The sequence below is a fragment of the Lolium perenne genome, chromosome 6 (assembly GCF_019359855.2).
Source record: "Lolium perenne isolate Kyuss_39 chromosome 6, Kyuss_2.0, whole genome shotgun sequence".
Lineage (NCBI taxonomy): Eukaryota > Viridiplantae > Streptophyta > Magnoliopsida > Poales > Poaceae > Lolium > Lolium perenne.
This window is the reverse complement of record NC_067249.2, coordinates 71,053,822-71,071,710: the sequence shown is the minus strand read 5'-3', so window position 1 is coordinate 71,071,710 and position 17,889 is coordinate 71,053,822.

Genomic DNA, 17,889 nt, shown 5'->3' with positions numbered 1-17,889 from the left:
AACTAACTTGAGTGTAACACCAGATCTTGAGCTCTCTTATATAGGAATGGATTATTCTAGGGTTTATGGTGTACTCACAAGATCTCAATAGGTATTTAGTCTAAAACTCCACTTGGCTATCTTGGTTGAATTAATCTCCTCCTTGCTTTATCAGTTCATGGATATGGTATTATTCCATGTGATGTTAGGTTGTCTCACCACTCCAAGATGAAATGGTTAATCTCCTAATACTTTAGTCCAAAGGTTGTCCTTTATTCTTGAATAGGTAAATCTTGGATTAGTATGAATGGTCTCACTCATTTGAGAAGGACTTTAATACTAACCTAAGGTTAGGCTCCATAGAGAATGATGTGGTCACCAATATCTTTGGTTAACATAAATGGATTCTTTCTCTAGGGAATGTCTTGCATAAGATCCTAGGGTTTCTCTCAAAGCTAATGATTTGAATTCATGGATTTATATCTAAGGTTTAACTCAAAGTTTGTTATTGCTTCTCTAGTAAATAACATAGAACTCTCATCTCTCTAGGTTTGATGTATAATAATTTGGATTAGAGAAGGATATATATTTCTAGAGTTGATCTCCTTGTTATTTTTCCATGAATGGATTAAAATGGATACCATGAGGTTCATGGTAGGATCAGGGATTAGTTTAAGACATGGAAAAGATAAGTGAAGAATAGTTTCTCCAATTATTGTTACTTGATTTCCAATTAAATGGATGTTCATATGTTATGACAAGAATTACCATATTATAATCTTTTATAAGATCAAGCAATTGATCATTGAGTAAAGTGTTGTTGTGTTGATTATTAGTTCCATTTGATCTAACCCCTTAGATCAAATCATCTCTACCCAAAACAAGGTTTTAACAAAGTCACATTGAGGTTTATAACGCTTGACTTGATGAGCTACTTCAATTCCACCAAGGTCAAGTGAAACTTCAGTCACTGTGACTGTTTTACTTTAAAGCGCGAAAATTCCCCAGATTTTCTATGCATGAATGCAATGCACACATCTGTTTCCTCTATTTTTGTAACCCCAATACCTGGGATATTACAGCTATGCACTTTACATTGTGATATCTATCATGCTTGATGCTATACCTATCTTTTTATCACCTTGTTGCTCATCATGCTAGCATAGTTTATTGGAGCACTTAGGAAAACCCCTAGTTGTTAGGCTTTGAGCTAAACTAGTAAACACTTGTAGTTTTATTCCGCCTAGTTTAGCTCTCTAGTAGGAGTTTTTATACACCGCCTATTCACCCCCCCTCTAGGCGACGTCCTAGAACATTCAATTGGTATCAGAGCTAGGGCTCTCTTATCTTGTTGGGCTTCACCGCCTAGAGAGTATGACGTCGGCTAGAGGATTAGTGCACATTTCCTCCTTTACATTTGATGGCACTAATTATGATGCTTGGAAATTCTACATGCTTGATTATTTTAGGGACATGCACCCACATGTGGAGCGAATTCTTGATATGGGTTTTTCTCCTCCTAAGGATCCACAAAATCCAACTTTTGAGGAGAAGAAAAACTCTTATCTAGATGCTCAAGCTACTAAAGTCCTTTGCCGTGTTGTGAGTCATGTAGTGATTTCCTCCATTGTGCCTTTTCGGAGTGCTCATGAGGTTTGGACAAAGCTTCGAGATACATATGGTGGGTCCAAGACCATTGAGGATGATCACGCTCCTTCCACTTCACCAAAGTGTGGTAAGACACAAGGTAATGGTATGGTGAGTGGTGATGAACATTGCATTGTTGATGGTGAGCGCTCTCTCAATGATTGTTCATCTCTATCCCATTGCAATGTCTCATCTTTGGACTTTAACACTTGTAGCACTATAAATGATTTACATGCTAGTGTTGATAGTCCTTGCATATCTTCATCCCATGATGATATGCTTCTCTTATCTTGTTGCCATAATGAAGATACTTTGCTTTCCTCTAGTATTTGTGTGACTAACAATGTAGAGGAAACCAAAGATACTATGGGCCAAGACAAGATCTTGGATGGAGCTTCAAGTAGTTCATCTTCTTCATCATCGCGCGGTTCCTACACTTGTCTTATGGCTAAGGCTTCTAAGGTATCTCCTTCCTTGGAACCCTATCTATCTAGTGATGATGAGGATGATGATATGGAAGGAATTAATGTTGCTTCCTTAACCAAGTTGGGAGAGTCCGTTTTTCATGATCTTCGTAAGAAGAAATTTGCTTGCTCTAACTTCATGGAAATCTTGGTTGTTGCCATTGAGAGCACAAAACTTATTGAGAAAAAGGAAGAGCATGAGCGCGAGTATGCACACAAGATTATAAAACTTGGTAAAGCTCTTAAAGAACAAAAAGCCACCAAAGAAACTCTTGAAGAGAACTTTGCTATAAGGATACTTATGGAAAGGGAATCTCATGATAGAGCTTTAGAGGTGGCACATGATTTTCAAATTAAAAATGAGAAGCTAGTTAGTGCTAATGATAAACTCCTTGAGGATTTTGAGCTTCTCAAAAGTAGCTCTAGGGCTATTGAGAGTGAGCTCATCAAACTCACCGAGTCTCATGAGAAATTTAAAGCTCTCAACCTAATAGAGCTTGCTAAGTTGCCTTCTCCTTGTGCTATGATTGATAATGCTTGTGCTACTAACTCTACCTCTTGTGAAGCTTCCATCTTGAAGGAGAATGTTGAGCTAAGGGCTCAACTTGCTTTGCTAACAAGCAATTATGAGAAACTGGAAGAGAACTATGGAAAGCTTTCTAGCTCCCATGATGATCTTCTAGTCTCTCATAATTTGCTAAAGTTAGCCCATGAGGCTATCATGACAAAGGTAAAATCTTGTGTGCCTCATGTGAGTACTAGCACTACCTCTCAAAATGCTATTTTGCCATGTGCTAGTGCTTTTAGTTCACCCACTCATGCTCTTGACTTATCTTGTGGTGAACTACCTTCTATGCCTTGTTCTACAATTCCATGTGCTAGTGCTAGTAATTCACCCACCCATGCTATTGCTATATCTTGTGGTGAATTACATACCTTGCCTTGTTGCTCTAACAATAAAGCTTCCACTTCCTCTAGCACTTGTGTTGTTACTAACCATGTAGGGGAAATCAAAGAGCTCGAGGCCCAAGTCATTTCTTTGAAGAAGGACTTGGTAAAGGGTCATGAAGGGAAGCAATTCCCCAATGACAAGGGTGGACTTGGATTCAACTCCAACAACAAGAACAAGTCCACCTCGCACAAGCGGAAGAAGGGCCAAGGGCATGTGAAGGACCCCGCCAAGATTGTGTGCTTCAAGTGCAAGATTGAAGGGCATCATGTTAGATTGTGCCCCTGGAAGAAGAAGCCACTTGGCGTGAAGAAACAAGGGAAGCGGCCTCAAGATGGAGCTCTTGGTCTACCTCAAGGCCAAGCTCAAGGTCTACCTCGACTTGAAGAGGGGCCGCTACCCGAGAAGGATCAAGCCAAGGCTCCCGTTGCGGAGAAATCAAGTGAGATGAAGGGGAGGAGAAGAAGATGCTACATATGCCGTGAGAAGGGCCACATCTCCTCCTTTTGCACTAGTGGTAACTCATCCAACCCTATCTTGATCCATGGTGCTTACTCTCTACATAAGGATAAGGTTGGCGATGTGTTTGCCAAATATGTTGGCACTCAAAGTGGTTTCGCAAAAAGAACCATTTGGGTTGCCAAGCCTATTGAGACTAACTTCTTAGGACCCAACTTAGTTGGGGACCAACAAGCCAAAACTTGATCAATAGGTACATGTGGAGGGCATGGAGGCTTGACTAGCTCATGAAGACTTAGGGGATCTTCATCATTCTCACTTCCTCAAGTCAAGTTGTATTCCTCTCATTCTTTACCCATGCTCCTCCTTGCGGTAACGAGTCCTCAACTCCTTTACATTGAAAGTTACTCGCTCCCCTTTTACATGTGTTGGTTTTGTGCCTTGCATGTGATTATGTATGTTGTGCTCCCTACTTGCTTATCTTGCTTCTTGTTTATGTTGGGTGGCACATCATGTACAATTGTTCTTTGGTGAGCCTATTGCATCTTGTTCATATCTTAGTTGTTGGCTCATGTGAGAAATTAATAGACTATCCCATTTTGGGGGAGTGATATGCTTAGTGCGTTTCACAATCCTAAAATGTGCGACATGATGAATTAAAATCCTATAATGTCCATTAATTGTCTCATTTGGTTCTTATTTGCCTCTTGCACGAAAAATGTCTTTATCACATTATGGGGGAGTATTGTGCCTCGTGCATTGTACAAACCTAGAAAATGTGATCATTTGAGGTTGTGTCACATAGAGTTGATATTATAGATTATCTTGTTCCTATGTGACATGTGTGCTCAAACAAATCCCACTTTTCCATTTGCTTTCTTAGTTGTAAAGATGATCTTGGACATACTCACAAACTACCACATGAATATTTCCTATACACCTCTTGTCCTTTGACAATTGGTAATAAAATCGTGTAGTATTGTTCCGGATCATCCTCACACTTGGCTCATGTGCTCAATTGCTTTATTTCTTGCCAAGAATTTGTCCTTGTGGGTTAGACTCCCATTTGTCTTCCTTGCTTCTTTTGGATCTCCTTATTTCTCTTGAACCTTGTTGGTGTTTTGACAAACATGATCGAGCAAATCCCGCATTTGTGCATTTTGTATTCAAATGCAAAATTCTAAATAGTGCACTAATTTTGGGGGAGCTCTCCTATGTTTGCTAGAACACTCCCTTGTTTCAAGAATTTGATCTTGGAAGACAAACCTTGTCTTTTCGGTACTTTTGTGCCATCATGAAAAGTGTTGAGGGTTTGGTTTATTTTGAACCTTGCTTTCTTTGGGAGTGAGTTATCTCATTTCTTATATTTGGCTTAGATTCTTAAAATGAGATAAGTCCTTGAGCATGCTTGTTTTGGATATCTTGCTCTATCTTTCTTGTACCTATCTTGTGTGTGCATGTTTCTTTGTGAATAAACGTCTCCGTGATGTTGTCCACTTAGAGAAACTTATACACATAAGAGATGGTGCATATCTCTTGATATCCCTCGTTGTTTGAGTCTATTTCTTCATTATTATTTGACTTGTTGATGACTCCACAAAAAACTTGGCTATGAGTGCTCGTTTTATACCATTTGCATCTTCAAGCACTCATAGTTGATTTTTGCACATGCTTTGAATGGTCTTGTGGGAGTGATGATGCCATGCTTGTGCACCTTATTCTTCAATGCAAATTGTTTATCTTGTGCACAAACTTTGGCGAGCTTCCACATATTACTTAGATCATAGTGTTGGTTCATTGATTGCTTGCTTCATAGTGTCTCACCTTCATATCCTCTTGCAATCTTTGATCCTCAATATAGTTTGATTTCCTCCGAATATTCGTCATTGAATATGTGCATTTGATTTCACTCACAATTATGAGAAATGCACAACTTATGGAGGAACGCTCACTATATTGGCCTTTCAAACCTTTCGTCCATTTTGGCCATCGATGCCAATGGGGGAGAAGTTTGGAGGGTTTAAGGGAATTTCTTTTGTTGGTTCTTAAGCATTTGCCTTTCATGCCTTGCATTTGTTGCTTTGCATGGTTGAATATTTAGAGGATACTCCGCTAGGCTTAATTGCCGGTATATGCAATGAAATTCAAGTTCATTCACACATGCATGTATTATGGGGGAGTTTGTTCTAAATATTCAACTTGGGTTGTTCGCTAAATTCCATATCTAAACCCTCTCAAAGAGATTGTCATCAATTACCAAAATGGGGGAGATTGTAAGAACATGTCCTTTACCCCATGTGTGGTTTTGGTAATTGATGACAATCCCTATGGACTAACGGTTGCATTGAGAATCAATCTTAGGTCAAGTCCATAGTCATGTTGGACTCAAGGTTGTAAGATGGAGAAGACGGAGTACAATGATGAAGATGGTGTCGAAGAGAGACAAAGACGGTGTTGAAGATGAAGAGAGAAGACGGCGTAGAAGATGAAGAGAGAAGACGGCGTTAAAGATGAATGAAGACGATGGCGTGCGTACAAGATGGAAGAAGACGGCGGCGTGTATGTTGGAGGAAGACGGTGGCATGGACAATGATGAAGAGTGTGAAGACGAAGCTTGCCAACTCGAGAAGAACGCGCAAAGACTAGGTTTGTGCTCAATAGGATAGTGGGTCGTATCATCGGAGAGAGCTCAAACCTTGCATGCATTGCATCGCGTTCTTGGTTCTCCTTGGTTCTTATGCATGAAACGGATTTCGGTTGCATCGCATGTTGCATATGCGAGAGTGATGATTTTCCGGATGTACCGTATTGAGAGGTTACACCTCTATGACCATGGGAAAATCATCACTCATTCTTTTCCATGATTTTATCATGTGAGAAGGTAGCTCTTGTCGCCCTCTTTCCAACAAAACTGGTTTCATGTCATTCCGAGTTTCCTAGCTGGAGATATTGAGTTTTCCGTGTTGCAGAGAAAAAGAAAAAGAAAATAATCTTTATTGGATCGGGCGGTACTACTGCGGGCGGTACCGGGCTAAGTACCGCACGCGCGATTTTCTTTACTGGATTTGTTGCGGTACCAGGCCGGTACCGGCCCGGTAGTACCGTAACCCATTTACGGTACCAGGCCGGTACCGGGCCCGGTACTACCGGCCCAGTTCCTTTCTTTACTTTTTCCCTTTCTCCAGCCTCCACCGCAAGCCTCCACCTCCCGCGTGGGCCGCCGCCCACCTTCCGGCCCAGCCAGCCCCGCACTCCACCTCCCGCCTGCTGGGCCTGCCCGCACCAGGTCGCGCTCGCTTCCGCTGCTCGCTCGATCGCCCCGCTCCCGCCCACGCTCGCCAGGCGTTGACCGGCTGCTGCGCTCGCTCTCGATCTGGCGGGAGATCGAGGCAGCTGGCCAGCGTACGGCTCCCGCCCTTGCCCTGCTGCGTGGCCCCCACGCACGCATGCGCGCGCTGCACACTACCTCGCCTGCTGCCTGCTCCTCTATTCTGATCGCTGCACTGCTTTTCTCTCTCCCTCTCCTACATAATTTTGCTCAGATTTGCACGAGCGGTAGTACCGCTCCGCAGAGCGGTACTACCGGTTTGGCCCGATTCAGATCTGATTTCTGCGCCGATCGTGCGCGAGCGGTAGTACCGCTCCGACAAGCGGTAGTACCGCTTTGGGCACGAATCTGACCGTTTTCTCAGCCCCAACAGCTATATTTTGCAGCCCCTATTTATACCTCTCTTCCACCTCCGCCCAAACTAACCCTGCACCTCCACTCTCTCTCCTCCATTGTTGACCTTGGGTTCTTGCTTCCTCCTCTTGATCCCCCCACTATTTGTTGCATATTTTTGGGGGAAGGGAGAGAGGAGATCTAGATCTAGAGCTTCACCAATTGAATCCCTCTCTAAGTGAGGGGATCTTGCTAGATCTAGATCTTGGAATTTCTTGGTGTTTCTCCACTCTTTGTTCTTCCTCTCTTATTCCCCCAATATCTTCTTCTAGCTTTGTTGGAATTGGGAGAGAAGAACTTGGGCATCCTAGTGGTGTTCTTAGCCATTGCATTAGGTGCATCGGTTTGAGTTCTCTCCGGGGTTCCTTTCTCGTAGAGTGTGTGTTCCTCCTTAGTGGTGTTCTTGCCTTAGTGGCCATCTTGCCTCTTGTGGCGCATTGCATCCTTGGTGGAGTTGGTTTCCTTGGTGGAGTGTGTTATCCTGTTGTGGCGCGTTGCATCCTTGGTGGAGTTGGTTTCCTTGGTGGAGAGTGTTAGCCTCTTGTGGCGCATCGCATCCTTGGTGGAGTTGGTTTCCTTGGTGGAGTGTGTTAGCCTCGTGTGGCGCATAGCATCCTTGGTGGAGTTGGTGTCTTGGTGGCCTTGCCGCCGGTGTGGCGTGTTGTAGCCTCTAGTGGCCTTGTACTTGAGAGCCTCCGTGTTGTGGAGTTGCCTCAAGCTTGATACTTGGGAGTTTGCCCAAGCTTGTACGGGTTTGGTGACCACCCTCAAGGGTCCCTTAGTGGATCGAGGCTTTTCTCCTTGGAGGAAAGGCTCGAGGAGAATACGGTAGCCCTAGTGGCTCATTGGAGTGCCTCGTGCCTCCACACCGCTCCAACGAAGACGTAGCACCCTTGGGTGTGAACTTCGGGATACATCGTCGTCTCCTCATGCACCGGTTACTTCTCAACCCGAGCTCCTTTACCTATGCACTTTACATTGTGATATCTATCATGCTTGATGCTATACCTATCTTGTTATCACCTTGTTGCTCATCATGCTAGCATAGTTTATTGGAGCACTTAGGCAAACCCCTAGTTGTTAGGCTTTGAGCTAAACTAGTAAACACTTGTAGTTTTATTCCGCCTAGTTTAGCTCTCTAGTAGGAGTTTTTATACACCGCCTATTCACCCCCCCTCTAGGCGACGTCCTAGAACATTCACTTTTTCCTCACGGGTGGTGTCGATTTAGATCTGGCTGGTCTAACTTGCGCAGATCTCCGGCGCCGGCTCCATCACCTTTTGTCTCTCACACTAGCATCAGTAGGGCTCGCAGATCTGTGACACCGGTTTGCCCTTATCGTCTCCACCATGCTTTGTTTGTTGTTGTCTTCGGCTTTGGTAGCATGTCGTCGTCTTATACCAAGGTTGTAAGCATCTATGAACCATCCCCCTCCCGCCAGCACCGTTACCTCCTTAGCTCGTTTTTGTTGTTACTTATGTAGCATTGACTTAATTAGGACTCCCCAATGAAGCTTTTCGTTCACACGGATGCCCTCATAGTTATGATTCAGGCTTAGATGCTTTTCATCCACCAGAGACAACTCGTTGCAATTACATGCTCTACATTACACGCCTTTTGTTTGGGCTAGCTGTGGCCTGTGGCTGGCCGTGGAGCTGTGTAGGAAAAGTTGCTATTAGGAAAAGCAGTTGTTCCGAGATTTACTATTTAGCAAATTAGCTGGCTCTCTAGTTGTAAATTGATGAATGTCTGAAATACCCTCCAAGCTCAGAGGACATGTATTTTCGTTTTATGTGTAAATAACAAATAGATCAACCAATATTTATTTATTCAAATTAAATATATAGCTTTCTAATAATATAATATAATTCATCAAATATAAATTTATTCAAAATACAAGATATAGCTTTGTGATTACTTCCACCGCAATTCATCTGCACTAGCAGACAGGGATGGCCAATAGGACAGGGCAGAGGGGCGCTCGCCCCGGGCCCTCAACATTTAGGGCCTTAGTCTAAGATTTATTTGTACACTTACTACATTTATATTTGTAGTCTTTAGGCAGTAGAGTTTGGAATAATTCTAGAACATATAGAAGGTTGAAGTTGTAGTTTAACGTGTCTATACTCCGACTCCTCTAACGTGCAGAATAACACGGATCCTCATAATTGTTTCTCTGATTATTTCTATTTCTCGCAAAAAATACACATGTACACAAGTAGCTATTGGTAGAAATAATAATCATGGCATATATCTCGTGTGATCAATAGAAAGAAATAGTTTCAAACATCTTCAGCAATATTCTTAAGACGATGGATCTTTCAAATGTAAATAATATTTCGTTTGTTATTGCATTACCCTAATATTTATCTTGCTGAATAATATTTTTTTTTAGTTTATTTGTGTGTGATCAAGTGGTGAAGTTTGAGTGAGATTGTTAAGGGGCCTAGAAAACTAATCATGCTTAAACTTTAAATAAGATATATAAATGAATATCTTTAAAGAATTTTCAGAGTACGGGGGCAATGGCCCCTTAGCCTAGAAAAGCTTAGCCACTATGAAAAGGGGTCCTTTGTGTCGTTTCATCCTAGGGCTCCCGAAATCTATGGACCGGAGTGAAACCGTACGTATGGGACAGCGTAGCTTGCAGGATCTGGAGAGTGATGATACTTATATAGGTATCCAGGGCCACAATCTTGCTCTCCATCCATCTAGCAATGGGGGAAATGACAATCACAACGGTAGATAGAGGCGGCGCCACTACTGATGATAATACTGATGCCGTTGTTGCCCGCTGGAGGAGCAGCAGCAGCAGGTGATCGGGCAAGCCCGACACCGGCGATACCGATCGGGATGCCCAGCTGCGTTAGGTCGTGCGGCGGCGTGGACGTGCCGTACCCGTTCGGCATTGGCACGGACGCCAGATGTTATCTGCCGGGGTTCAACCTCACCTGCGACATCTCTGCCGGACGGCTGCTGCTCGACATCGACGACACTCTCCAAGTCCTCGACATCGGCGACATCGATGTCCCCCTTCTGTAGGCCCAATACAACGGTGACCTGAAAATCGGCGGCAACGGCTACGACACCCTTAGCCGCGGCCTGAGGCGCGACGGCCCATACACGCTGTGGAATAGCGAGTTCATCCTCACGGGTTGCAACGTGCAGGCGACGGTGAAGAGCGGCAGCGTCACCGTGGCCAGCTACACTTTGCTCTGCGAGGACGCAGAAGCTGATGACTATGAAAATGGCAGCGTAATCGACCGATGCTCCGGCAGCAGCACGGGCTATTGACGGGCGAACATCGTCACGCCAGGCTACGACGGCAGCAGCAGCACCGGAAGCAGAACGTCGTCCGCCTACGATGTGCAACTCACGTTGTTGGGCGGGCGGAGTCGGAATCGTAGCACAGACCTCCCTGTGCGCGTGTTTGTAGCGGACTATCAGTGGTTCGATAGCAGCTCCGTCTCCCACGATCTGCCACACACAGGCGGCATGCCACCTTCAAAGGAAACAATGTCAGTTCCCGTTTGGCTGACGTGGGAGGTTGTTGGCCAGACTGCGGCACATCCCAGCAACCTCTACAGGAGCAACTACAGCGAACGCATAGACGGTACAAGAGGAGGCTATACGTGCACCTGCAAAGATGGTTACAGAGGCAATCCCTACATCCAGGGCTAGCCCATAGGGCAGGGCAAAGGGGCGCTCGCCCCAGGCCCTCAACAGTTAGGGCCTTAGTCTAAGATTTGTTTGTACACTTACTACATTTATATTTGTAATCTTTAGGAAGTAGAGTTTTGGAATAATTCTAGAAAATATAGAAGATTGAAGTTGTAGCTTAACGTGTCTATACTGTGACTCCTTCTCTAATGTGCAGAATAACACGGATCCTCATAATTTTTTCTCTGATTATTTCTATTTCTTGCAAACAATACACATGTACACAAGTAGCTATTGGTAGAAATAATAATCATGGTATATAGATCGCGTGATCAATAGAAATAAATAGTTTCAAACATCTTTAGCAATATTCTTAAGACGATGGATCTTTCAAATGTAAATAATATTTAGTTTGTTATTGCATTACCCTAATATTTATCTTGCTGAATATTTTTTTAGTTTATTTGTGTGTGACCAAATGGTGAAGTTTGAGTGAGATTGTTAAGGAGCCTAGAAAACTAATCATTCTTAAAATTTAAGTAAGATATATAAATTTAACATAAATGAATATCTTTAAGGAATTTTCAGAGTATGGGGGAAATGGCCCCTACCCTAGAAAAGCTTAGCCACTATGAAAAGGGATCATTTGTGTCGTTTCATCCTAGGCCCCCCGAAATCTATGGACCGAACTATAGGATAACGTTGCATAGAAAACAAAAATTTTCCTACCGCGAACACGCAATCCAAGCCAAGATGCAATCTAGAAGACGGTAGCAACGAGGGGTTTATCGAGTCTCACCCTTGAAAAGATTCCAAAGCCTACAAGATGAGGCTCTTGTTGCTGCGGTAGACGTTCACTTGCCGCTTGCAAAAGCGCGTAGAAGATCTTGATCACCGGCGCCACGAACGGGCAGCACCTCCATACTCGGTCACACGTTCGGTTGTTGATGAAGACGACGTCCACCTCCCGTTCCAGCGGGCAGCGGAAGTAGTAGCTCCTCTTGAATCCGACAGCACGACGGCATGGTGTCGGTGGCGGTGGAGAACTCCGGCGGAGCTTCGCTAAGCGTGCGGGAGCTTATGGAGGAGAGGGGGGCGGCTAGGGTTTGGGAGGGGGTAGCCGGCCACTTGAGGGGGGCGGCCAGTGACAAGGGATTAACTTGTCAATGCCTATGGATTGTAGGCTAGGGTTTAGTTAGAAGTAGAGGGTAAGTAGATCTCGAAGGTTTCAGCCGAAAAGTACTCGACGATTGTGAAAACTAGGATTTGCAGACAATGATTCGATTGATTCTTTGTCCCTCGACTCCCCCTTATATATGAGGTGAAGCCGAGGGATTCGTGCTATACAAGTTTACAGAGTCCGGGACGGTTTCTAACTCATCCCGCCAGATTACAAACAACACTTCCTATTACAACTCTATCTTTCCTTAGTAAATCTTGGGCTCCCGAATCTTCTTATTCTTCGGGTATTGGGCCTCCAGTAAACCCCGGGTACCATCTTCGGCAGGCCCATTTGGGATGCCTATGTCAGTAGCCCCCGAGATTTTGCTTGAATCGTAGAGTCAGGGAAAATCTCCATTGTTTATTTTTACTCGAAAGCTTTAACCTTTTATATTTCTTCACATAAAATTCTATATTGTACAGGGATACTGGTAATTGGGGCTAGTTCATCTGACGGATCAGGTACTAGTTAACTGCTCTAGTGGCAATCCGCAAAAACCTACTTCAAAATCACGTCCCCGGACATGATCTCGGGATACTGGTGTAAACGTCGACAGGTGCCGCTTAAGGTCTTACCATTCTGTCGAGTCCCAGTCAAATTTATCGGGTACCTAACGCGTCCGTTAGGATTTTTCTTCGTATCTGTTGATACGGATTTGATACGGATAAAAAGTAGCAGAGCGCAGTCTTCGGCGATGCCACGCCCGGCCAGAACGGATCTGGGTCTTACCTTCGCAAATTTGCGGCATTCGAGAAATTGATCGCAACTTCGGCGTTCTGAGAATATATTGTCGAGTGCTTTTCCGGCTGTTGGAATGGCACATTTTATCGAGTCATATATGACTTATATTGTTCTCGATGGGAGTATATGTAGAGTTAATTATAACTCGAAATATACTCTCTTGTTTTTCTATTTTTGTTAATTTCATCGGGCACGCGAACAGCGTTCCCGATGGGAGTAGCCCCCGAGGCTACAACCAAGAACTTGTGCTTGGTTGTAGGCTCAACATTTTAGTCCACCTTGTCGCATTACTTCTCAATATGATCTCTTTCTTCTTCTCTCTTTTTTTTTATCTCTCGGGTGCGCGAACAGCGTTCTCGATGGGAGTAGCCCCCGAGGCTACAGCCAAGGACTTGTGCTTGGTTGTAGGCTCCCGCAATTTCTATATTTATCATACTCGAAAATTTACTTTTTTTCTGAAGTAGCCCCCGAGCATTTGGGCAAAAAACTTGTATTTGACCAAAGGTTCCCGAGGTATTGAATAATTCTTTCTGTCGCCGTTTTTCTTGTCGACATACTTCCCTTAATCAAATTTACTTCATCCTCCTCGAATAGTCGTGATTTTTCTGCCCTGTGGGTCCATTGCTTCGACTACGTTGACACGTCGTGCAAGTAGTGGGCACACGTCCTCCGCTTTTCTGCGCGCACGTACGGTAACGCCTATTTCAGTAAAAATACTCTTTTGCCCTTGTGTCTAGAAGATCCATCCTCACCACACGATTTCTTCATCCAACGGCACACTGCTTCACCCGAATCTTATATAAACCCTTCTTCAACCTTCGTTCATCCCCTCGCTTGCGCCGCTCACCTGTTCCTTTTCGCAAAACTTCCCCTGCGCCCAACTCTCTCCAATCTTCCGTACGCACATACATTGCTCTGCCCACTGCCGTTGATGCCACCGCGCACGCGTCTGACTCGCCATAGCACGCCGGAATCCAAGATGGCCGCCGAGGATCTTGAGTGGGAGAGATCCAAAATCTCCAATCAAGACATCAACACGCTGAAGAGGCTCGGCCTCATGACGAAGGAGGACGCCATCCGCTTTCCTAGCGAAGAAAGCTACCCCAAGCCTCCAATGGAGTATCGGGTTAGTTTTGTTGATCACCTGATCCGCGGCCTTTCAACCCCAATCCACGATTTCCTCCGCGGCCTTCTTTTTGTTTATGGGATTCAACTGCACCAGTTGACTCCCAATTCCATCCTTCACATTTCTATTTTTATCACACTTTGCGAATGCTTCCTCGGAATCACTCCCAATTGGGCTCTGTGGAAGCGCATTTTCTGCCTCCGCCGTAATGGCTCCCACAACGTCACTTATAACATAGGTGGCGTTGTTATCTGTGTTCGGACTGATGTCGATTATTTCGACGTCAAGTTTCCTGATTCTGTCCAAGGATGGCGCAAAAAGTGGCTCTACATCCACGAAGAAAGCGCCAATTCTGTGGAGCACAACATAGTTCCTTTTGACGGAAGTGCCAGGATTCAGCGTCGCCGTTCCTGGGATGCCGAAGCTTCTGAAGAAGAGAAAAAGGCGACAGAGGCGCTCATGGCTCGTATCCGTCATCTTCAAAACACTCGAGGCAAAGAGCTATCTGGTGTTCAAATTACTGCCTACTTCCTTAGGATTAGAGTGCAGCCTCTTCAGGCTCGGAAATATCCCCTTTGGACGTATTCTGGTGAAAATGACGCCAACGTAATCTCCAGTGATCTTTCTGTAAAGGACCTGGAAAAATTGGTTCGAAGAATTTCTCGATTAGGCAAGAAGGATCCTATTCCCTCCTCCTGTCGAGTGGAACCATACAGTGCTTCCAATCCTCTTCCCGAGGTATTTTGTCTTCTCGAAGTTCTATCTTGTTCTGAACTGTTCTTTGTATCTTATTGCAGTGGTATCTCACTTATTCTCTTTTGTCACTATTTTCTTGTAGAATCATCCTACTATGGCTTCCCTTCCTCCTCTTCCTGAGGATGGAGAGGTCGAAGAAAGAGCCTTTGTCGATGATGTCAACCAGGAGACCCCCTCTTTTGTGAATGAACCCGCAGATTCTCGAAAATCTGCGGGATCTACTGAGAAGGATGCTGCCTCTGAAGATACAACATCAGCACAATCTCCTCCTCCTGCTGTTTCTCCGAAGAGCAAAAGGAAAAGGAGCAATGCCGAAGATTCCGGGACCTCGAAACCCGAAGAAACTGCTCCTGCATCTCAAAAAGCAGCTTATGATCCATACCTTGAGAGTATCATCAGCTCGTAGGTTCCTTGCTCTTTTCCTTTTCTATTTGAAGAATTTTATTTTGCCTTGCTTTTTATGCTGCCACTATTTTGTCACAGTGATGATGAAGAAACACCAACTTTAGATGTGGCTGCTCGAACGAGCACGTCACATACTTTAGTTATTTCAGAAAAACCAGTTGAAGTGGAGGAATCGTCGCCTCCTCAACAAAATGTTGATACATCTACTCCTCCTTCGAGCCCCCGTGCCCCTTCACCAAAAAGGGCACGGGTTGAAAAGATTGTTAATCCTACCCCTCAGTTGGGCAGTTCGTCGACTCTGCTCTTAGATGATGTAAGTTTGTCGACATCTATATTTTCCTTATTTTGTTTTTTCACACCTTTTCTCTTTTTCATGCCGATGTTTCTTTTGATGTACTTACCTTTGAACAGCCAATGATCAAAGAGCTTCTTCGGATCGGGTCCCAATTTGTTGGGTACCGTGAATATGCCGCCGTGAGCCGAAGGTAACGACTTTTATACTTGCTATTTTTCTTTGACTTTCTATTCCTGTTGCTTGTCGCTATTTTTTGATCTTTCTTTTCTTTCTTTTTCATATCTCGACGAGAAAAACTTTCAGAGGCCAACGAACGTGTCGACGCACTTGCTCAAAAACTCGAGCAAAGTGAGGCGGCTCGCAAGAAAGCTGAACTTGCTGCTAGCAAAGCCAAGGCCGAGGTTGATGAAGCCAAGGTGAAAGCTGCTAGTATCGAGGAGCTGCAGAGAAGGCTCAAAGATGCCGAATCTGCCTTAGATGAGCAGAAAACTGCACAAACTGTGCGTGAACAGGAGATCATCAAGCGTTTGAAGTCGCAAAGTCGACGTACGCTGAGTAATATCATCAACCCCTTCTATTGTACTTCCTGTTTCTTGGTTTTTGACTAATGGTTTGTCTCGTGTGGCAGCCCAAACAAACCAAGATTTTGATCTGGAGAATCCCGTCAATGACCCTCTCCTTGATGCACTTTCTCTTCTGGAGTTCCATGGGCGCGAAATTCGTGAAGGCGTGGCCAATGCCAGTGCAAGTTTGTCGGCGTTGTTCCCCTACTTCTTCCCGAAGAAAGAGGAACCTTCGACTTTCCTTGCCCTTGCCAAGCTTTTCAATTCGTCGGAAGACCTGGGATTGAAGATGCGTCAGAGAATATGAAGGTTCTTGTCGAGAGTACCTTTGTTGCCACAGTTGTGACGATGCCAACAGACGCTTGATTGGATGAAGGTTGGCGACACCAGTCAGATAGAGCAGTCGAGATGGAGGTCGCTGATTAAGGCGGCCAAGCCCAACACGAAGAAGATCTTGGCGTATCTGGGGATCAAGCCAGCTTCGACTCCTAGCTCCTCGAGGCCGGAGGTCTAGTTGCATGCCTCTGTTTTTCTTTCTGTTTCTTTTGCTTCTGTCGCCAAAGTAGTCATTTGGCGACACGTACTTCCTTAGCTCCACTGAAATGCCCTTGTAATTATTCCAAGAGATTAATGAAAACTTCTATCTTTGCTTGTTGTTTGATGTTGTCTTGTTTATTTTTCAGTTGATATTTGATAACTATACTCCATCTTCTGCTCCTTCCAATGTTTCGCCTTCTTCTTCCCGCGCGAGGAGAGCTTTTGGTGATACCGCTCCTGTCGACGATACCTTGTCGCAAGAACTGGATGAACTTCGGCAACAACTTCAGTATGCGAAGAAGCAAACACTTGTGATGATGGAGCAATCTCGTAAGTCATCTGAAGCCGAAAAAATTGCTCTTCAACAAGCTCGCGAGGCCGTGGCTGCTAAGGAAATTGCTACTTCCGAGGCTGAAAAGGCGACTATTCGAGAAAATTTCATGCTCGAATTAATGAATGAAGCCGTCTGAGATATGTCGGGTATGCTTGTTTCATCCGCTGATATCCTTTATCTGCATACTATTGTTTCTTGAAGGTTTCCACTTCTTTGTTTTGATAGGTGCCTTTACTGATGCTGCTGCCGAGGAAGAGAGGGTGAATGCTAGGACAACCCTTCTTGTTAATCTCTCCCTGGACCATGGTTCTTTGTTTTGGGCTACCCCGGAAAGGACCCGCCAAATTGTCAGATTTCAAGATCGCGCCTCTCAAACTCGCGATTTCCTCGACTTCTGTACCAAGACCTTGTCCATGGTTTACAACTCCATGTTTCCTCGGAACGTCCAACCAAAAACTCTTCCTGAATTGATGGAAAGGTTCAAGGATGCTCGCAGTATCCATGATTTTGTCAAGGCTCAACTAGTAGCTGGCGCCAGATTTGCTCTTATCATGCTCCAAATCTGCCATTCGAAGCTTGACCTTACCCAGGTTGTCGAGAAGGTTCACCAAAAAGTAAAACGGCGGAGAGTTGGTGTTGACAGGATTAACACGAAGGTTACGCCTATAGCCGAAGAAATGATTGAGGACCTACTTCGGATGGATGCCGACTTTTTTGCCGATGGCCATTATGCCGATTTTCTTGGTGCTGCTCCTGAGGAAAACAGGGTTACTCTTGATGACATATTGAATCAAGACTAGTTAGTTTCTTCTTGTAGATATTTCTTCTTTGTAATCCATGACTATATTGTAAAGCAATCATTATATTTCTCTGTTTGTTTAGCCCCCGAGTGTTTCGGTGACTCTTTACTATATTTGTATACTTGCGAGGTTTTGAACCAAGGCATTTATATATTTAAGGTGAATATGAGCCCCCAAGCTTTTTATTGAGCACTATTTTGTATTTTTGTTGACTCACGAGGTATTTGAATA